Here is a 23,519-nt window from a genome sequence, read left to right on the forward strand (position 1 = left end):
TGAATTTGGAATGGATTTGTTAAATAATGTAAGGCTTCCCTGCAGGAGCAAAGGGTGGATGTGGATAGTTTGCAGATGTGATGAAGCTTAAAGTGACGAGAAGGATGATGACAAACCTCAGGAGGTCACGAGTACATTGGTAAAACGGTCAAGTGTGGCAATTTAGCACCGTGGAGTGATGATTTTGATAGGAAGAATGAGGGAAGGTATTATAAACAAAACTGTTCCATCTTACAGAGGTGTGGGAAGAGAAGTTGTATGTTTAGGGGTCTTTTCTAGGTTAAAGCAGTATCCTTCAAAAGTAACGCACAAAACGCTGGAGGAACTCAGCAGGTCAGGCAGCATCTATGGAGAGAAATAGACAGTCGACCTTTCGGGTTGAGACCTTTCATCAGTCCAGATGGAGGGTCTTCACGCGAAAAGTTGACTGTCCATTTCCCGCTATAGATGCTGCTGAGTTCCTCCAACATTTTGTATGTTGCTCCAGATTCCAGCATCTGCAGTCTCTTGTGTACCCTTCAAAAGTACTTCATTGGCTATACATTGGGTCTTCCAAAAGGTGCTATAGAAAGGAAATGTTTCCTTCCATTGAAAATGACTGGACAATTTGGTAACTATTGGAAATATATGGATTGTTTTTTTTAATTAGTAAAGGAAAAGCATACAAAAAGCAGGGAAATTGTCCTTGATGTTTGTAAAACACTGGTTGGACCTCAGCTGGAGTAATTTGTTGACTTCTGGGCATTGAACTTTAGGAAGGATTTCCAGATCTGAGAGAGGGGTACAGAGAAGATCTACTGAAACAGTGCCAGATGTTAAGGGTCAGGAAACACCTGATAGTATTCTCCTTGACACAGAAAAGGATGAAGGGACTTAATAATTTTAAAAGCCTTTATCTATGGTTTGGTAGGGTAGATGAGGCAGAGCAGTTTCCAGTTGTTATACCTTTGGAGTAACATCTCCAAAGAATGTTGATCACAAATAGTAAAAAGAACTTTTGCATGGAAACTTTATTTAAAAAGGAAACTAAGTTGTTGTGATTCTACTGCCTGGGAGGTTGCTGGATGGCGATTTGTTAGGAGCTTGTAATTTTACAATTATAATTGTAAGTTTACAGGAAAGGAAAATGTTTATTGGCATATAAGAATAAAGTGAGGGAGTGGGACTGTTTAACTCTCTCTCTGCTGGAGTCTCTGAGCAGCTAGAGAACAGTTGGTAAAAGATCATCTGGAGAGAGCTAATCAGCTAGTTTACACCAACTCAATAGCACTTGACTAATCAAAGTCCTAGAACCAACACTATGGGCCTAATGGGCTGCTGTAAGATTTTATGATTCAAGAGTACAAGCCAATACAGCTTTGAATCAGCCAGTTTAATAATGACCAACAGAAGGTGGGAAGCTCTGATAACCCCTGAATGTAATGATCCCAAAAGATGGATCATTAAAACTTTTCTGTTACATTTACCACTACACTCCCCTTTCCAGTGGCACTGATTTCAAGTTAAGTAATAGTTCTGGCCATCAGATGATGCTGCTAACTGCAGTCCTTCATTTGTAGAGTTGAGATTTCCAATAATATACTATATTGTAGGCAAACTGAGTGAAGACTAACTCTGTTCGCTTGCCAGCAATTATCAGAGCCATCTTCTTCTTGTGTTCTGTTCCAGTGCTGCTACACCACCCTTGTATTACCAAAATGCAGATCAGCAGTAGGCTTGTGATGCTCGTAAGTTATCAGATCTGCATTTCAGTACAATGTTGAATGTTGAACGTTGCCCATGAAGACCCCGCCATCTTCCACCTGCAGCTTTGTCTCAATGTGGGGTGTTTTGTTTCATAAAGGACAGAATTATATTGATTTTTTTTGTTGTATCACACAGATTGGTTCACTTCATTGCTTGCTCACCACACCAATCCCTCTCTTCATTTGTAAGCTTAACCCTAACCCTTGTCCCTGGGCAGGCTAAAACAAGGAGTGTCTGCAAACTGTGCTACAGCAAGGAGCAACATAGCTAGTCGTCTTGTCTTCTGTGCCAGCATAAGGTAGTTGGCCTGAATCCTAAGTAACCCCTTAGTGTAGGTAAGTGGCACAAGGATCGAAGGAGTGTTTATGGGCCTGTAGGAGAGAATAAACTACAGAGAAACAGCAAAATAGAGTAGGTATAGGAATGATGGGATTGTGCTGCTAGGAGCTGGCATGGACCAAATAGCTTCCCATGTCATAATAAGCAAGTTAAACACCAGTTTTATAGTAAAGACAGCACCACAAGATGGTTCAAGTTTATTGTTGTCATAGGCATACATAGGGTATAGATGCTATGAAAATTAGCTTTTTGCAGCAGCAGTACATGATGAGACGAGGACAAACATGTTAACATAAATTAATATATTATACATAATTTACACCTGTGCAAAAGAAAACAAATGACACTAGTGCAAGGTTGAAGGAGAAAACATATATTGTCTGAGATAGAATTAGGGCTTTTCAGGTTGGTTCAAGAACCTGATGGCAGTGGGGAAGAAGCAGTTGTTGAACTTTAAGGTGTGGGCCCCTGTACCTCCTGCCTAATGGCAGCATCGAGAAGAGAGTATGGCCTAGATGATGGAAGTCCCTGATGATGGATGTTGCCCTCCTGAGACGACATCTCTTGTAGATGACCTCACTGGTGGGGGGAAGCTGTACCTATGATGGAACTGGCTGAGCCCACTACTCTGTAGCCTCTTGTGTTCCTATGCATTGGAGTTCCCATACCAGGCCGTGATGGAACCTGTCAGATGGTTTAATAATATCTGCAGCTTTATCTCATCTTGTTTCTTTTTATATATACCCAATTATGTTTTAACACTTAATCTGGTTCATTTCAGCCTTTAGCCTCACCTCAGCCCCCCTCATCCTTCTTAAACTACCTCTGGCAGCTATGCCATCTTTCTTCCACCTTCATGGGTTTATCTAACCTCCCTCAAGTGCTCCTACACTGGTTGCCTCCACTACCCTGTTTAAGTAGCAAGTTGCTCATTCTCCGAGTTGGGGTTCAGCAGAATTCTGGAGCTCCTGATTTTTGGGTATTTGACCCCTCATGCCTGGTCCACCATTCAATAAGATCATGGCTGATCTTTTATCGCAGCTCCTCCTGCACTGATCCTGTGTTCCTTGATTCCTTTAACGTCTAAAATTCTATCAGACTCTGAGTTGAAACACTGAGCCTCTGCAGCCTCCTTGAGTGCAGAATTCTGTGGAAGAAAATGATTAATGATTATACTTTTGACTCTCAGTTCTGGCCTCTCCCACCCCTACAACTGAAAATATCTTCATCTGCAATGTGAAAGTCTTTCATAATTTCGGAACTTTACTGGCTTGAACATCAGCACTATCTTTTCAAGTGAAAACAATCCCAACTTCCCATTGGGTTTCCCCATGCTGCCATATCCTTTCTGCTCTGACTCGCTGAATGAACCTCAGTACTTGAACACACATCCACCAGCCTTCTCTGCTTTCATTTCGTTCTTGGCTTTAACTTTTTCAATTTCCTTTCAAATGTTGAAAGCTGAGTTGCAATCGTAATACAAAATGTTCAATACTTCCAGGCAGCCTATGAATAATGAACTGGAGTACCTGTGTAGAAAAGCAGAGAAATTTTGTTTATTAACTTGAAGAGCAGGCTCTTGTAAGCTTCTAGTACCTGCTAATATTTAAGTCTTCTATGTGTATTAGTGTCAGGAAAAGAATGATAGACATTCTATTGTCCTGCCACCCACCTTCATCATGTGGTTATTTACAGCAGAGTATTAATCTGCTGACCAGCACATCTTTGGGATGTGGGAGGAAACCAGAGAAGCTGATGGAAATCCATTGGAGGGGAGAACATGCAAACTCCATGCAGGCAACACTTGACCAGTATAGAATCTGGGTCACTGGGGCTGGGAGGTAGTAATGCTTATTGCTGTCCTGCAGAATCATCCACATAGGGTTAAACGGCACGGAAACGTGCTCTTCTGTTCAACTTGTCCATGCCGACCAACGTACCTTCCTGAGCTATTCCCATTTGCCTGCGTTTGGTCCATATCCCTCTCAATCTTTCCTATCCATGAACATGTCCATCCTTGAGCTTCGTGACACATCTGAAGAGCAGCAGTCCCTAGAACATGGCAAAAGTACTATGATCCATGTTAGCCCAGACCTTTGGCCCTCAAACGAGTGTGGGCAATAAGGAATACAGATGAGTGGGGTGAGAGGAAGTCTGTGAGGCCTTACTAATATTGGGGTAACTTAGCTTGCGTAGCAAGTAAAAGCATAAGTAGCTGGTGCATTTGGATAGGTACAAGGATAGGAAAGGTTTAGACGGATATGGGCCAAACGAGGACAAATGGGACTCGCTTAGGTGGGCATCTTGGTCGGCATAGACAAGTTGGGCCAAAGGGCATGTTTCCATGATGTATTATTCCACAACTCTGCTCTATGACTCTGGGCTGATAGCAGTCTCCAGTACAGCCACCCAACTCCTTTAAAGGGAGAACCAATAATGTCATCAGCCATTCACTGCAGGGTTGGGTAGGTGACTATTTTACCAAGCATGAATAAATAGGGCTGTCACGCATTCAAAGAGTCGGGGAATCACCACCCTATACCATGTCCCCAAGTCCTGGAATGGGTTTGGACCACTCATCTTCTAACCTAAGAGTTAAACTGTATTGATTAACATATGGTACAGATTTTTTCTTTAAAAAAAACTTAATTTGGATGCATTAGTGACAAAATACACATTTTTAAAGAAGAATAGCCCAAAGAGGGCAGTTTCTAACAAGATACAAATACATGACAAAAGAAAAGAGAATTGTTTTTGTTTAAAACTTGGCAATTACTCAGAATCAGAATTAGAATCAGATTTATTATCACTGACTTGAATAATGTGAAATTTCTTGTTTTGCAGCTGCAGTACAGTGCAAAGACAAAGTTACTATAAATTACAAAAATAAGTAGTGCAAAATGAAGGAATAATGAGGTTGGGTTCATGGACTGTTCAGAAATTCAATGGTGGAGCGGAATCACTGTTTCTGAATCATTGAGTGTGGGTCTTCAGGCTCCTGTACCTCCTCCCCGATGGTAGTAACAAGAAGAGGGCATGTTCTGGATGGTGAGGGTGCTTGGTGATGGATGCTGCTTTTGTAAAGATTTCAGTCAAAAATGTACTATTGCTTTGCTCAGGTTGTGAATATTTTGACATGCCTGAAACGGCTTCACAAGAGACTGCAGAAGCTGGAACATGGAGCAAAGAACAAACTGCTGGAGGAACTTGGCGGGTCAGGCAGCATCTGTGGAGGCAAAGGATCCTATTGTTGGGTCTCAACCCAAAATACTGACTGTCCTTTTGCTTCCAAGAGATGTTGCCTGGCCCTCTGAGTTCCTCCAGCAGTTTATTGTTTTGCTCTAGAAATGGTTTCCTTGTACACAGGCAAATGTGCACTTGAGAAAATTGCCTGGATTTCAAATTGTGTGTTAATGTTCAAGCATCTAAATAGTTTTTTAAAAATGGAAAGATATGCTGTCGGGTTAGAAATGTAGCAGGTTATCCAATCAAATTTGTATTGGACTATGGACTAAATTTGTATAATACAATGGAAGTGAAGTCTCCATCCTGATGCGTTGTGGAATGGTTTTATTTCCCTGGTATTAATATATTTCATCTTTTAAAAATGTTTTCATTTTCTTCTAAACACGGTGAAAGTGTAATTAAATATATACCAAGTTTATCAACTCCGCAATGTTTAATCAAGTTAGTTGTATCAAATTGATTCAACAATTTCAAGCACTGTAAATCTAAAATATTCTCACATTCAGATAACTCATCCTACTGTTTCAGGTATAATTTGTCACAAAAAAGTATTTCCAAACTACCAAAATAGGGAAATGTCCATTTATAAAAATGTTTCAACATAGAACAGGACAGGCCCTTCTGCCCACAATGTCTGCTCTGAACATGATGAAATTAAACTAAATCTCTTCTGCCTGTACATATCCTTTCATTCCCTGCATATTCATGTGTCTATCTAAAACCCTCTTAAATGCCACTGTTGTATCTGCTTCCACCACTATATATAACACATATTAAAAAATTTGCCCTGCACATGTCCTTTAAAACTTTCACCCTCTCACCTTAAATGCATGTCCTCTAGTATTTGATATTTCTACCCCAGTCTACCTCATTATAAGAGGCATAAATAAACTTCTATCAAGTCGCCCCCTCAGCCTCTGACACTCCAGGAAAAAAAATGCAAGTTTGTCCAAGCTCTCCTTTTAGCTCGTGTCCTCTAATCCAAGCAGCATCCTGGTAAGCCTCTTCTGCACCCTTTCCAAAGCTTCCACATTCTTCCTGTAATGGGACAACCAGAATTACACAAACTTTTTTTCTTTTTCTGTTGCGTAATATAATCAATATTATTCATCCTTCATTCAGTTTATGTAATTCAATTCAAGATTTTAACAGATAAATTGCATCCCAAAAAAGAACAAATTTATTAAGACAGCAGTATGTGTTTTCTCAACTGTGTTAAGTGGGAAAGATTGACCAAAAGATATTTTAAACTGAACATTATGTTGGGATAGCTAGCAGCTTTAATGATAAAGTTTCTGGACCCGCAGTTAGAAAAGTGGAGTTCAAATTTCATTCCTAACAGGCATCCCCATGGGGAGAGAGCGAGTCTTTTGCCAGTTCACAGCAGGATAACTTAAGTGGAACTATATTATTGCAGGAAAATATTTGGTTCCTTTAGCCAGAGGTAGGAGGAGAGAAGGCTGTGGTTTCAATCAGAAAATAACACTGATAGTAATTCAGAAGTCCACTATTCAGTCCTGTTTTATCATGTGAAGAATAAGAATTGTGGCAAGAGGCAGTCGTAAAAATTTGAACTTGGGAGATGATTAATTTTTGAGCATCTTTATGTGGGTTCCACCGCAGGTCAAAAGGAGAGCTTTTATTTTGGGCTTTTGCCCAATTCATTAAGCAATGAATAAAATCTGCTTTTACCACTTGTGAGTAGATGTACAGAAATCAAATGTCGTGTTTATGGAGTCCTATATAAATTAAACTTTAGTAAAGTTAAAGGCAGATACTTTTTTGGTTAATTGGAATTTAGACAATCTGTTGCAAGCTTGGAATTGAATTATATCGTTCCTACTTCATAGTTGCTTTCATCCAAGCATAACATTTTTTGGAAAATTAATTAATCAGTTAGTAATTGTGAGGTTCCATTTCATAAGATTATATGCATCTTTATGTAAGATTATAAAAGTTTACATTCCAAGGACATAATTTACAGTTGACATACTGCAAATTGTTCTTATGTCCTTGATGTTAGAACCTTTTTATTTGCTAAATTGTCATAGTCATACAGCACAGAAACAGGCCCTTCAGCCCAACTGATCCATGCCGACCAAGATTCCCATCTGAGGTTGAATAAGGTTCTCCCTTTAAAGGAGTTGGGTGGCTGTACTGGAGACTGCTATCAGCCCAGAATCATACAGCAGAGTTGTGGAATAATACATCATGGAAACATGCCCTTTGGCCCAACTTGTCTATGCCGACCAAGATGCCCACCTAAGCGAGTCCCATTTGTCCTCATTTGGCCCATATCCGTCTAAACCTTTCCTATCCTTGTACCTATCCAAATGCACCAGCTACTTATGCTTTTACTTGCTACGCAAGCTAAGTTACCTCAATATTACTCCCATTTCCCTGCATTTGACCCATATCCCTCTAAACCTTTCCTATTCATGTACCTGTCCAAGTACCTTTTTAAATGTTGTTAATGTACTTGCCTCAACCACTTCCTCTGACAGCTCATTCCATATACTGACCACCTCTAGGTGAAAAGTTGTCTGTCAGGTTCCTATTAACTCTCTCCCCTCTCACAGTAAACCTATGCCCTCTAGTTCTTGATTACCCAACCCTAAGAAAAAGACAGGGTCAATGTGCACAATCTATGCCCCTCATGTTCTATACACTGCTATAAGATCAGCCCTCATTCAATGAGAAAAGTCCCAGCCTGCTCAACCTCCCTCCATTACTCAGTCCCTCGAGTCCAGGCAACATCCTTGTAAATTGTGCAATTATTGTTGATGTTTGCTCTCCAAGTGTAACTTCCATTGATTGTTATGTGGTTTAGGGTTTAAGTAAAACTGTAATAAAGGTTGGGTTCTTTGGAATCCATTTGAGTGGTCATACGCCGCCGCGTATCTCGGAAATGTGGCAAGGGGGCTGGGCTTCAGGCAAGGCCCCCCTCCCCAGCTTACTTCTAGCTAACGTCCAGTCTATTGAGAACAAAGTTGATGAACTAAGGGCAAGACTGACCTACCAAAGAGAACTGAGGGACTGTTGTGTACTATGTCTCACTGAAACGTGGCTTACACCCGCCTCACCTGACTCTGCTATTCAACCTGATGGCTTCTCGATTCATCGAATGGACTGTACAGAGTCCTCAGGCAAAGTTAAAGGTGGAGGGGTCTGCTTCTTAATCAATGACCTGTGGTGCTCGGATGTGACGATCCTGGTGACCTCCTGCTCACCCAGCCTGGAATATCTAACGGTGAAGTGGCGACCATTCTATCTGCCAAGGGAGTTCGCTTCAGCTATCCTGATGGCAGTCTACATCCCACCACAGACAGACATGAAGCCTGCACTCAATGAGCTATACTCCGTGGTCAACAATCTTGAGACAGTATACCCTGAGGCCCTCTTCATCATCGCGGGGGACTTCAATCAGGCCAACCTCAGGAGTGTGTTACCAAAATACTATCAGCACATCTCCTGCTCCACCGGGGCGCCAACACCCTTGACCACTGCTATACAACCATCAAAGATGCCTTCCGAGCCACCCCTCGTTCCCACTTTGGGAAATCAGACCACCAGGCTGTGCTCCTTCTCCCTGCATACAAACAGAAGCTGAAATGGGAGGATCCAGTACGGAGAGTCGTGCAGTGCTGGTCTGAGGAAGCAGATGAGCTTCTACGTGACTGCTTTGAGACAGTGGACTGGACCATGTTCAAAGACTCAGCTGCCAGCCTTGATGAGTACGCCACCACCATCACAGACTTTATCAGCAAGTGTGTGGAGGACTGTGTACCAAAGAGGACAATACAGGTGTTCCCAAACAGGAAGCCATGGATGAACAGGGAGATCCACTCCCTACTGAAGGAGAGGCCCGCTGCACACAAATCTGGTAATCCTGATCTGTACAAGAAAGCGAGGTATGACCTTCGTAAAGCTATAAGGGATGCCAAGAGGCAATACCAACTCAAAATAGAGTCCCTGACCAGCCGCCAGTTATGGTAGGGCTTACATGCCATAACAGGCTACAAGACAAAGTCAGGCTGCATAGCTAACAACAGCGCATCCCTTCCTGATGAACTTAACGCATTCTATGCACGTTTTGAACAAAAAGGAAGTGGATTGTCACCATCCACTCTGAGAGCCACCAACGCAGCTGACCCTGTAATCACAGTGGAGGACGTAAGATCAGTCTTCCGAAGAGTGAACACGAGGAAAGCACCTGGCCCAGATGGTGTCCCGGGCTGCGTGCTCAGATCCTGTGCTGATCAGCTGGCAGAAGTATTTGCGGACATATTCAACCTCCCTGCTTCAATCTCAGGTTCCCTCCTGTTTTAAGAAGACCACTATCATCCCGGTACCAAAGAAAAGCAAGGTAATATGCCTCAATGACTACCGACCAGTGGCTCTGACATCCACCATCACGAACTGCTTTGGGAGGTTGGTCATGGCACACATCAACTCCAGCCTACCAGACAACCTGGACCCATTGCAATTCGCCTATCGCCGTAACAGGTCTACAGCGGATGCCACCTCCCTGGCCCTTCACTCAGCTCTGGAGCATCTGGATAGTAAGGACACTTACGTTAGACTATTGTTTATTGACTACAGCTCTGCCTTCGATACAATAATACCAAGCAAGCTTGTCACCAAACTCCGAGACCTAGGACTCAACACCTCCCTCTGTAACTGGATCCTTGACTTTCTAACAAACAGACCGCAATCAGTGAGGATAGGCAGCAATTCCTCCGGCACGATTATTCTCAACACTGGTGCACCTCAAGGCTGCGTCCTCAGCCCTCTACTCCCTATACACTCATGACTGTGTGGCCAGATTCTGCTCTAACTCCATCTTCAAGTTTGTAGATGATACTACCGTTGTAGGCCGTATCTCAAACAGTGATGAATTGGAGTACAGGAAGGAGAGAGAGAGCTTAGTGGAATGGTGTCATGACAACAACCTTTCCCTCAATGTCAACAAAACTAAAGAGCTGGTCATTGACTTCAGGAAAGGAGGTGGTGTACGTACGCCTGTCTACATCAATGGTGCTGAGGTTGAGAGGGTTGACAGCTTCAAGTTCCTGGGAGTGAACATCACCAACAACCTGTCCTGGACAAACCATGTGGATGCCATGGCCAAGAAAGCTCACCAGCGCCTCTACTTCCTCAGGAAGCTAAAGAAATTTGATTTGTCCCCTTTGACTCTCACCAACTTTTACCGATGCACCATAGAAAGCATCCTATCAGGATGTATCACAGCTTGGTACGGCAACTGCTCTGCCCAAGACCGCAAGAAACTGCAGAGAGTTGTGGACACAGCCCAGCGCATCACGGACACCAGTCTCCCCTCCTTGGACTCTGTCTTTACCTTTCATTGTCTTGGTGAAGCAGCTAGTGTAATCAAAGACCCCACCCACCTGGGACATTCTCTCTTCTCTACTCTTCCATCGGGTAGAAGATACAGGTGCCTAAGGGCACATACCACCAGACTTAAGGACAGCTTCTATCCCACTGTGATAAGACTATTGAACAGTTCCCTTATACAATGAGATGGACTATGACCTCACGATCTACCTTGTTGTGACCTTGCACCTTATTGCACTGCACTTTCTCTGTAGCTGTGACACTTTACTCTGTACTGTTATTTTTTTTACCTGTACTACATCAATGCACTCTGTACTAACTTGATGTAACTGCTCTGTGTAATGAATTGACCTGTAAGATTGGTTTGTAAGACAAGTTTTTCACTGTACCTTGGTACAAGTGACAATAATAAACCAAGACCAATGTATCAAGTTCAAAGCTTCTGCTCCGGTCCTGATTCTAAATACACTTTGGCTGCTAGTTTTGAATCAAAGCTTTAATGCAATATTTCAGATAAAGCCAAAATGTTTGAACCAAGTTAAATTAAAACCTAATAGACTTTTGCAATGTAAGATTTGAACATTTTTTTGGTGTCATTTTAACAAAAGAGGTGTTTAATTATTATGCATTGGATGCAATGCTATTAGCACCAAATGATGACAACATAATTAAGAATAATTCTGAAAATGATAAGGTTTTCTCACTTTTCTGGTTCTGATGAAGAGTCCTTGACTTGAAACATTAACTCTGTTTCTGTTTGCACAGTTGATACCTATTCTGCTGAGTGTTTCCAGCAATTTCTGTTTTATTTAAGAATATTTCTGATGTTCTACCATCTCAGTTATTTCCCTCTCAGTCACCTCAGTCTAAAAGCTTTTCTCGTTGGCAGGTTGATGGGGAGAGCAAATAGTTGACTAAGGGACTGAGGCATTTGCACTGCCCTTTCACACTCTGCCTCCAGGCTATGAAGAGAGTGAATCTGTAAAGTTGTGGGTGGGATGAAGGTTTGGAAGTGGATCACTTGCCAATAATGGGCGCATGCGTGCAGGTCAGTTGAAGTTCATGTTGGAGGTCTCAATCCGAAACGTTGACTGTCCGTTACTGTCCATTTCCTTCCATAGATGCTGCCTGACCCGCTGAGTTCCTCCAGCATTTTGTGTGTTGCTTCACGTTGGAGGTGACTGGTTTGGCAAGGGAAGAGGTTTGCTTGTTTGGGGATGGGAGGAGGGCATTTCTTTGGAGTGGGTAGTGGGAGGAAGGAGGAGGGGGTTGGGATGTTTTGATTTGGAGAAGGTTCTTGCACCACTAATGGAGAAAGGGTGACAGTCAGAGTGAGGAGACCATTAACTTGCATCCAGTTTTGGCTGGTGCCTCTAAATCACTTTACGTGCAATAAACCTATGTGGCCACAGAGTGTTGCTCTTGCCCTATAACCTACTGTTTGTTGTGGTTTAGAGGTGGCACTGCCTCTTCCCTCTTGCATCTCTTCGTGGGGCACAGTAGAGTGGGAGCTTCAATAGATTTGTTTCCAAGCTTGCCACGTTTTACTTTTCATGGCTCTTTAAACTGCATGATCTTAATTCAACAAAAGGGCTCCCTCCAAAGTGAGGGTTGAAGAGTTGGTGAATGCAGAATTTGAAATCTATTATTGGGTGAAGCTGACTGGGGGCCAGAGGGTGTTGTTGAGCAGGGGGACCAGTAAGAGCAAAGCAGAGCTCTTAAGTGCTGACCTTGACTCTTTTGGTAACAGTGCCTGTAATTCGCAGGAATCCAGGTTGTTGCTTCCATTCGCATCTCATAAGGAGACATCCCCAATATATTCCCAAACTGTTTTACCATAAAACTACATTTTTTTAATCTTAAAGAATTCATAATGGTAATATAAAAATTGCAACTATTACAGAATTTAATCAGAAAAGTGAAGCGTTTACATAATTACTGTTATTGACTAAGATCTCCTGCTCCTGCTCCTGCAGTGTCATCTAGTCCCAGAAGGTTTAAGAACAGCTGCTTGGTCTTGCTTTTACACAAATTTAAATTTTTAGAAAATGAATCACCCTGTGAACAATCACCTTCTACTTTCATCCGATTCATGTTTGGTTAGCAGTGTCTAGACAGGTTTCGCATGACTAGTTGCTTGTTGCTATTCAGTTAAAGCTTTCTGCATACTTGCCATGTTTCTGGAGGTGATCTTTGTGAGCAAGCTATAAAATCTAGCCCATGAAGCAAACCACAACATTGTTTTCCTTTTTGTCACTGCCCTGCTGTCAAACTCTGCAAGTATTGAATGGGAAAGTTTGATAGAGTTGACATGTTTACTTTCCCCATTATTAGAAATGTAATGTAACATATTAAATTATACTTGGACCTAATCAATTTTCAACATGTTTGTGAACTGGTCAAAATTGTTTTGTAATTTCATCAAGACTGCAGTAATTCTGGATTGAAATTGATAATTGCAAGTTAAAGTTTGCATAATTCTTAAGGATGGACATGTAAGGAGACTTCTTGCATCGCAAGGGAAACTTGTCCAAAACAAATTAGAATGTATCGTGCATAATTGAATACTCGACCTGAAACATCGACTGTCCACTTCCCTCCATGGATGGTGCCTGACCCACTGAGTTCCTCCAGCATCTTGTTTTTTTTGTTCCATTACAACGCAGTAACTTCTGTGCTTGGTCTCTTTCCTAATTACTGGTTGGTACCATCAAATGTAGAGTACATAAGAAATAGGAGCAGGAGTAAGCCATCTGGCCTATCGAGCCTGCTCTGCCATTCAACAAGATCTTGGCTGATCTGGCCATGGGCTCAGCTCCACCTACCTGCCTTTTCCCCATAACCCTCAATTCCCCTACAATGCAAAAATCTATCTAACTGTGTCTTAAATATATTTAATGAGGTAGCCTCTACTGCTTCCCTGGACAAAGAATTCCACAGATTCACTACTCTTGGAAAAGCAGTTCCTCCTCATCTCCGTCCTAAATCTACTCCCCTGAAATTTTAGTGTCACCTACAAGTAGAAACAACTTTCCTGCCTCTATCTTAACTGTCCCTTTCATAATTTTGTGTTTCTGTAAGATTCTCCCTGATTCTTCTGAATTCCAGCGAGTATAGTCCCAAGTGACTCAATCTCTCTTCATAGGCTTAACCCCCTCATCTCCAGAATCAACCTGGTGAACCACCTCTGAACTACCTCCAAAGCCAGTGTATCTTTTCTCAAGTAAGGAGACCAGAACATCACACAGTACTCCAGGTGTGGCCTTACCAGTACCCTGTACAGTTGCAGCATTACTTCCCTGCTCTTCAATTCACTCCCTCCAGCAATGAAGACCAACATTCCATTTGCCGCCTTGATAACCTATTGCACCTGCAAACCAACTTTTTGCGATTCATGCACAAGCACTCCCAAGTCCCTCTGACAACAGCATGTGGCAATCTTTCACTATTTAAATAATCTGATCTTCTGTTTCTCTTTCCAAAGTGGATGACCTCTCATTTACGAAGATTGTACTCCATCTGCCAGACGCTTGCCCACTCACTTAACCTATCTATATCTCTCTAAGACTCTCCGTATCTTCTGTACAATCTGCTTTTCCATTCAATGTAGTGTCATCAGTAAGCTTAGATACACTGTACTCAGTCCCCTCTTCTAAATCATTAATGTATATCATGAACAGTTGTGGGCCCGGCACCGACCCCTGCTCACCATTGATTGCCAACCAAGAAATACCCATTTATCCCAACTCTCTTTCTATTGGTTAACCAATCCTCGATCCATGCCAATACATCACCCCCAACTCCATACTTCCTTATCGTACAGATAATTCTTTTATGCGGCACTTTATCTAATACCTGCTGGAAATCCAAGTATACAACATCCACCTGTTCCCCTCTACCCACTGTACTCATTGTATCCTCAAAGAACTCCAGTAAGTTTGTCAAACAGGACCTCCCCTTCCTGAATCCATGTTGTGTCTGCCTGATGGAATCACTTCTATCCAGATATCTCACTATTTCTTCCTTAATGAAAGCTTCAAACATTTTCCCGACTCCAGATGTCAACCTAACTGGCCTAGAGTTACCTGCCTTCTGCCTACATCCTTTTTTAAGCAGTGGCATGATATTCACTGTCTTCCAATCCGCTGGGACCTGCCCAGAGTCCAGAGAACACCAAAGGTTAAAAGCAGGAAATATTTTGCATGTAGATTTGATGGCCAGCAAGCTCCCCTTAATCAAACGTACAATTTGATGTAACACACGAAGCGCTGGAGGAACTCAGTGGATCAGGCAGCATCTATGGAGGGAAGTGGACAGTTGACGTTTTGGGTCAACGGGTCTCAACATGAAAGGTCCACTGTTCATTTTCTTCCACAGATGTTGCCTGGCCCACTGAGTTCTTCAAGTGCCTTGTGTTGCTTCAGATTTCCAGCATCTGTAATCTCTGGTGTCACCATACAATTTAATGTGATGCTATTTAAACTGCTATTATAGTTTTTAACAGCAAGGTACAGGAGAACACTTATTATAACATGTTGACCAGGCTATGTAAAGCAGATAGAAACTTATAAAAGGGTTTGATGGACTAGATACATGGAGGATGTTTTCCCTGACTGAGGAACCTAGAACCAGAGTTAGCAGTTTCAGAATAACCATTTAGGATGGAGATGAGGAAATGCATCTTCATGCGGAGGGTAGTGAACATTGGGATTCTCTACCCCAGAGGGTTATGGAAGCTCTGCCATTGAGTTCATTCAAAACAGAACAATAGATCCCTGGATGTTAAAGTGATTGGGAAGACATGGGGATAGGACAGGAAAATGCCACTGAGGCAAAACATCAGCCAATCTTGATGAATGGAAGAGCAGGATCAAGGCTTCTGATTTCCTGCTCCTACTTTAATTCTTGAGAAGGATGGCAAGTGCAGTTTACTGTGGGTAAACATGATTAATATTTTATTTGGTAAAGGTGTAAGAAATGGGAAATATTCACTTCCTGAAGAAGACATTGAAGGATATGGATGAAACATGAGACCTCGGGATTAATTACACAATTCCGAGTGCAGACAGTGATAAAACTTTCTTTGAAAAAAGCTAACAGAATCTTCTTTCATAAGTAGATGCTTGGAGTATAAAAATAATGATGAATTTGTATAAGAGGTACGTAGGCCAGGGTTGGAGAAGTTCTGCGTATCCATTGGAGATAGTGTGAAGATCATTGATATTTGGTGTAGAAAGGTAGTTATGAGGAGGGATTTAAGGTGCCGGGATTATTTACACTAGTGTAGGAAAAATGCAGAAAATTCATTTGAGCCGTTTAAAATTAGGAAGAGCTTAAACACTAAGGGAAAGTACTATTTCCTCTGCTGTGAGAGACATAAATGGGGGAATAGAGACGTGGTCATCAGTTTAAATTTATCGCTAAATCTGGAGGGAGACTGGGGGACATTTCAAGTGCAAGGAATTGGATAGGATGGAATTCAGTGTTGCAGTCCACCAGGCTTGTATAATCTACTCCAAGAGCAAGTGGACTTGATATCACTGAAGACTTGTAACTGAAGGTAATGAAGCCATGCAGCAAAATGGAACCAGAACTGTCTTGGATCTGACCCACAATCCAGATGCTCTTCCAAGGTCATCACCCACCCAGAGTTGTCTTCCGTGGATGCAGAGGGCCATACAAGTCTGAGAGTATGGCAGGAGCCTCGTTAAAACTATTTGAGTAGATTAAATTAATTAAAAGCACATTAGCACGCAACTAGTGGAAAAAATACATTGAAGAGGAAAACTTGGCACTTGCTTTTTCCACCGAGTCAGTGAACCCATTTTAAATGAATGAGGTTGCCATTTGTACACCAGCCCTCTCTAATATGACTCTGAAAGCTGATGTACACCATGTCTGGAGCCCTCTCATGTCTGGAGTCACTGCTTTGCCATGGCGAGTCCAGCGCTGGCATCTGACCTTCAGGGCATCTCGTACTTTGGTTGCAACTACGCAGGGATCTGAGACTTCCTGAGATGACTGCTCACTTTGCCTATCAGTCAGCATCAGGTTACCATTGTCCTTGTTGGTTTGCTCCCAAGCTATCGCTGAATTTTTGCTCCTGTGTAAGCTGGCTGTAGATCTTGGTAGGAACAAAACGGTGATGCAGTTTTTAAACAAGGTTTAAAACATGAAGCTTTGGGTGGGAAGGCGGGGAGTTGTACTTGCATGAATCTTTGAAAGTGGCAGAACACATGAACATTACAGTTAATAAAATGCATGTTTCATTGACTTTGTAAACAGAGGCAGGGTGCATGGGAACCAGTAAATTAAGCTAAACCTTTTGTAGGACACAAGCCCAGATGCAAATGGAACACTGCCCTTCAACTCTGGGGTCCAAAATGTAGGAAGGCTTTCAAGAGGATACAAGTGAGAATTTACTGCAATGATTCCTGGGTGAGGCATTACAGTTACAGGGATGGGTTAGAGAAGCTGAGGTTGGTCATCTGGAGGGAACAACGGATGGTATAATGGAGATGTTTAAAGTAATAATCAGAATCAGGTTTATTATCACTAGCATATGTCATGAAGTTCATTGTTTTGTGGCAGCAGTACAGTGCAAGACATAAAAATTACTATGAGCTACAAAAATAGGGCATTTGATTGAAGAAATTAATGTATTTGAGAAAGATTAAACGAGAAACTATTTCCAATGTTGATGATCAGAAAACCCAAATTTGAAGTGACTGGTGAAAGAACCAGAAAGTCAAAGTCGAGTTTATTGTCATATGCCCAAGTACACGTATGCACAGGTGCAATGATACACTTACTTGCAGCAACATCACAGACACATAGCATCATAGAAGCAGCATTCACAAGAAAAAACATAAACATTTTTACAAAGAACATAATTAGAACAAAAAAAAAGTCCATTTTATTGCAAAGTGATCAAAGTGGTCATGGTGTTGCTAAACTGTAGTGATTAGGGTTATGCCAGTTGGTTCAAGAATCAAATGGTTGAAGAGAAGTAGCTGTTCTTGAACCTGGTGGTGTGGGACATCAGGCTCCTACACCTCCTGCCCAATAGTAGCTGCGAAAAGATGGCATGGCCTGGATGATGGGAATCTTTCGATGTTGCCGCCTTGAGGTAGTGCCTCCTGATGGTTGGGAGGGATGTGCCTGTGATGTATGGGGCGGAATTCACTACTCTGCAGCTTTTTACATTCCTGTGCATTTGAAACAGTGATCCACAGATGCTGCCTGACCTGAGTTTTTCCAGCATTTTCTGCTTTTTCCCAGCATTTTCTGCTTTTTCAACACAATCTTGATCATTTTGATGCAGTGGGAGATTGGAATTTGGATTGCAGTGTCTGATAGGGCAGGGGATGTTGGTGCAGTTGTAGCTTTCAAAAAGGAGTTGGATATATGCCAAGGAAAAAGCAATTGCAGCAGAACATAGGAAGGAGTGGGACTTGGTAAGAACCAGCAGAGAGTCAGTGGGCCAAATGGCAATCACTTATCCACACTTCAAATATAATTTTAAAAAGTGAGTATCTGTAACTGAAACCACAAATCTACTGGATTATCGTAAATACTCATCAGGCTCATTTAAGGTCCCTCAAGCAAGGCAGTCTGTTATCCAGACCCTGTCTGGCCTTAATGCGACACCAGACCTGTGGTTGACTTATTAATGCCTCTTCAGTCCAAGTATAATTATCAAGTCCCTGTGCCTTGAACTAATAATTTTTTTAAAAAATTGTACAGCTTTTTATGTTATAAACTGTAAGGGGTTAGACAATTTTTTATATGCTTGTGCTGCTTTTCTAAATTTGAGACTTGTCGATGTTGAGTTTAGGTTGCTGATTCATTTTAAACCATGCAAATTAATTTTGCAAATTTATTCAAGTGTCTGAACACTGAAACTTAATGCATTGTTAATTTTGTTTCAAAGTGGTGATGTAAAGAACTGATGTGCATGATTTAATAGTGTATGATTCTTAGACCTTTTTGTTCAGTAACATTTATAGGCAGCTTGCACTATGCTGCTTTATGCATCTGAAATAACGGCTTGGTTAAAATTTCAGTGCAAACTTTATCCAGCAGTTATCAGGCATTAAGATTTCAAGATACCACTGTTTGTGAAACCCTTTGTAGCATCTTACTTAAATTTCCCTCTCTCTGAGGGGGGGGGGTAAAAAACATTTTTAATAATGAACATTTTTGTCCTTGTTAACTTCTCTGACTGTTCCCTCTGTATTCACTGGAATGATCTTTTTTTTAAATTCACTTGATGCCAATGGTATTAATGAACCTTTTTCCTCCTCTGCACACACTCTCACACTTGCACTTAAATATATCTGTTTGTGGTTTTGTGAAGAATGAGATGTCTATTATTGGTACATGAAGCCCAATTGTTCTTTTCCTTGTGTTGTACTTTGCTTTCCTTTACCTTGAGGACTGCTCATGACCAAGTCTTGCTTTTGAGTGCTTTCCATTTCTCAGGCTTTGAGATTCTAGCTGAGCTCATCCTGTTTATGGTATACTCCAGTGATGAGTCACTGTCTGACGAGGAGTAGCCGTATGCTGTGCTTTTCCTTTTGTTTTAACTGTAGCTCAACTATCTCATATCTATGACCTTCAAAAAAAAGAGCAAATTTCTATTACCCTTTGTACGAGCAAGATGTGTCGATCCTGCCTTGATATTCTTTCAGCCGTTCGAGCTAAGCACTGATGAATTTGTCAAGAGTTTGTAAAGCTTGTTTGTTATTTGTTTCTTGAAGTGCGTGGCTGTTGGATTTTTTTTGCTGACTTGTCTTGTACATGTGGCCCTGGTTTTGGAATTCATGTTGGTCGCTTCTCTCTGGTACCTGTACCTATGGTAAGTTTGTCAATACTTTGCAGCACATATCTCATGTTTTTTAAAAAAAAGTTTAAAAGAAAAGAGAAACCACTATATGTTGATAAAAGAAAATCAAAGTAAAACTGCAGAGACTGGAAATCTGAAATAAAAACAGAAAATGCTGGAAAATCTCAACAGATTAGGCAACATTGATGGCAAGAGAAATAGAGCTGATCCTCTCAAATCAAAAACAAAGGTTCTTCAATCTGCAACACTGTTTCTCTTTCCACAGATGCTGACCAACCTGTTGAGTATTTCCAGCACTTTTTGTTGGATAAAAGGGTTTATCCAAGTTGATAAAGGAAGGGTGAGATTTATTGGAGGCTAGCCCAGATGCATTCACTCCAATGATGAATGTGCATGATTCTAGTAATGACTTTAGAGCAAGAGGAAAAGGAAGAATAAGAAAGACTAATCAATGGCAAAGAACGAGACAGCTGCTGGAAAGGAGAACTATTATTTCAGAACTTATGTTTCTCGTAAGAAGTGAAATAGTTTGCAAGCTTTGCATATTTACCAATGGGACTGCAGCTAAGCGAATATAGATCTTGAAAATTTATATTCACTCAAATCTCTTATCCACAGATTACAGAGTAAGTTTAAGAAAAACTGTTCCTGAAGTGAAACAAACATGGAAAATGCTGGAAACACTGTTTTTCTCTCTCCACAGATGCTGCCTGACCGGCTGAGTGTTTCTAGCATTTGCTGTTTTTATTTCAGAATTCCAGCATCTGTAGTTTTGTTTTATTTTCATTCTTTATATAAACAGGTGGAAGGTAAGGTAATTGTTGATCACTTCGAGGATGAGATGGGGGAACTGGAAAAAAGGTCTTAAGCTAGATTCACGGTTGACTTTCTTCTGTGGATTGTGAATCTTTGGAACTCTCTACTCTGGAGAGCTGTGGCGGCTTGAATGTATTCAAGGCGAGGGATTTTTGGATAATAGGGTTATGGGAAACAGGCAAGAAAGTGGAGTTGATGCCAGCGTCAGGTAAACCATGATCTAATGTAAAGGCAGCGCAGGCTCAAAAGGCTGTGGCCCACTGCTTTTCTGGCCTCCAGTTCATGAGTAAATCAATTTGAAGGTTTTTAAGTAACTTTACAAAATATGAATGCTATTTCCATTCTTTCAGAGTTGTTTTATCTTTCATGCGTTACAGACTGAAGAATTATAGCATGATTTGAAATCTACCTTTTACACGTTAAGTCTAAGTGCATTATAGCAACAAACACTAAGTCATTAAAATATAAGGAACCGGGCTGTGTCAAAGAACAGATTCAGAGAGGTTGGCAAAGGAATGGTGGTAAAATCATCAGGTGGTTAAGATTTGGTAGTCACTGCCTGGTAGAGATGTAGTTACAGTTTTAAGAGTAGTTTTAAGCAGGAGTTGTTTAAATCTTTGAAGGAGTAGATAATCTAAAGAGGTGGGTGAGATAGATATTTAACAAGTTGCTGTTAGAAAGAGGCAGCAGAAATAATGGGCTTGTGAATGGCTTCCTCCTCCCCTGCTGTATTCTGTGATCAAGATCCAGCAATAATAAAGAAGTGATGTGTGTTGAAGTGAGGATGGTGTGTGACTGTGTGGGTGGTTGCAGTTGGCACACTGGTTGCACAGAGCTTGAATTACTGCCCTAGTATTGTAGTGGCTTGGACTAACACTTCCCACTGTGGAAATCTACCATCCTTGCTCATTCTGATCTATATGTGACTCCGTACCAATTTGGTTGATTCTGAAATGGTCTGGCTAGCAACATGGACAGGCAATAAATGCTGGTCTTGCCACTATTGCACATGTCTGGAAAAAAAATGGTATTCCTGCGGTCTTTCTGTTTTTGTCCTCTGTGGTGATTGGAGTTGATGGCTAAGTGACTTGCTACTGTCAATCCTTCTGCATACAGCTGCCATTGGTTACAGAGTCTAGGCAGCAGGGTGTATGTTATTCATTATCCTTCAGTGTTGCAACTGCAGGCAACCTAGTGGGTGCTGCGTGTTTGATTACACTTCTGATGAGCGCAATAAATGGAGATGGTCGTTATAATATAGTCCTAATAATAATATATAGTCCTCATTGAGGGGTCAGCGGTGGAAAGGGGAGCAGCTTCAAGTTCCTCAGTGTCAACATCTCGGAGGATCTATCCTGGGCCCAACACATTGATGCGATCACAAAGGAAGCACACCAGCAGCTCTACTTCATTAGGAATTTGAGGAGATTCAGTACATCAAAGACTCTTACAAATGTCTGCAGATATATGGTGGAGAACATTCTAACTTGTTGCATCATAGCCTGATATGGAGGCTCCAATGCACAGGATCACAAGAGGCTGCAGAGGGTTGTAGACTCAGCCAACACCATCGTGGGCACAACCCTCTCCACCATCAAGGATATCTTCAAGAGGTGGTGTCTTAAGTAGGTGGCATCCATCACTAAGGACCCTCACCGTCTGAGACATTCCCTCTTCCTGTTACTAGATCGGGGAGAAAACACGGGAGCCTGAAGACTCTCAATGATTCAGAAGCAACTTCTTCCCCTCCGCCATCAGATTTCTGAACAGTCCATGAACGCTAGCTCATTATTCCTTTTTTATTGCACTATTTATTTATTTTTGTAATTTATAGTAATTTTATATCTTTGCACTGTACTACTGCCGCAAAACAACAAATTTCACGTCATATAAGTCAGTGATAATTCTGATTCTGAAGTTAAAAGCACTCAGTGGGTCAGGCATCTTTTGTGGTGAAGGGACCACAATTCAGGTGGTTGACCCTGAGCTATTTGTGTTCTGGCAAAAAAAAAATGAATATCTAAAATATGAAGTTTTTGTTCTTCCATAGATGCTGCCTGACCTGAGTATTTCCAACAATTTTTTAATTTCATATTTCCAGCCTTGACTTTTGTTCAGTGTAGACCCCTGCCTCTGCCTCTTGAGGTTGCAATGTTGGTATAAGAAGGTCAGATAAGGCTGTGGTCGGAATGTTGAGCACGTGGGCCTTGGTGATAGAGGCATTAATGGTCCATGGGACAGACAAGCTGTTGAACCTTCTTCTAGATAGTTGTGAGGTAAAACAAAAACAGAGCGTCTGTGAAAAGGTAAATGGGGTTAATGGTTCAGGCCTATGGTCCTTCAGTTCTATTGAAGGGTCTTTGACCTGAAATGTTAACTCTTGTCTCCACTGGAGATTCAATCTAGACGATAATAAATCAAATCTAGATTGAATTTAAGGTTTGGTTATTTAAGGTTCCATCAAAGGGTCTTTGATCTGAAATGTTTTCTATCAAAGGGTCTTTGACCTGGTTCTCTGCCTGACCTGAATGTTTTACTGTTTTTGTTTCAGATTTCCAGCATCTGCAGTTTTTGTTTTACTTATTTGGGAGATGAGATTTGTTCTGCCAATGACTCCATTCTGGCTGTTATCTAGACCTGCTGTAAGTTGGCAATGCCATCTTAATTAGCCATATTGATAGGCATTACAGAATTTTCACTAAACGGCTCCCTTCCTAAACACTTTGCAGGTGACTTATTGAATCGGTTGCAGATGTTTGGTGTGAGGCTATAGTCTTAGTCATGTAGCACAGAAACAGGCTCTTTGGCACACCACATCCACACCGACCTTTTGAGTGCACATCTATATTAATCACATTTTATAGCACTTGGCCTTCTATGCATGCCATTTCAAGTGCTTGTTCAGTTAAATTGGTAATTTGTTTTATTATTGTCACATATACTGAGGTACAGTGAAGAACTTTGTTTTGCATGCCATCCATACAGATTTCACCACATCAGTACATCGAGGTAGTACAAGGGAAAAGCAATAACAGAATGCAGAATATAGTGTTACAGTTACAGAGAATGTGCAGTGCAGGCAGACTATAAGGTGCAAGACCATAATGAGGTAGATTGTGAGGTCAAGAGTTCATCTTATCATACAAGAGGTGCATTCAATAGTCTTATA

At 41.5% G+C, this 23,519-nt stretch overlaps 1 protein-coding gene across 3 annotated transcripts in view; it reads left to right on the plus strand.

Annotated features, from left to right (window-relative positions):
* The window catches only part of LOC127574654 (zinc fingers and homeoboxes protein 2-like), an 89,016-nt gene that overhangs the window by 31,785 nt on the left and 33,712 nt on the right, over positions 1-23,519 (plus strand). Inside the window, exon 1 of one of the 3 annotated variants that reach the window (XM_052023864.1) lies at positions 11,857-11,887. The exons of the other annotated variants lie outside the window; for them this stretch is intronic. The gene's annotated coding sequence lies outside the window, so the exon portion shown is untranslated. Of the gene's footprint in view, positions 1-11,856; positions 11,888-23,519 lie in introns of those variants that run through there. 3 annotated transcript variants of the gene reach the window in all.

Source organism: Pristis pectinata, chromosome 9, assembly GCF_009764475.1.
Source record: "Pristis pectinata isolate sPriPec2 chromosome 9, sPriPec2.1.pri, whole genome shotgun sequence".
Classification (NCBI taxonomy): Eukaryota; Metazoa; Chordata; class Chondrichthyes; order Rhinopristiformes; family Pristidae; genus Pristis; species Pristis pectinata.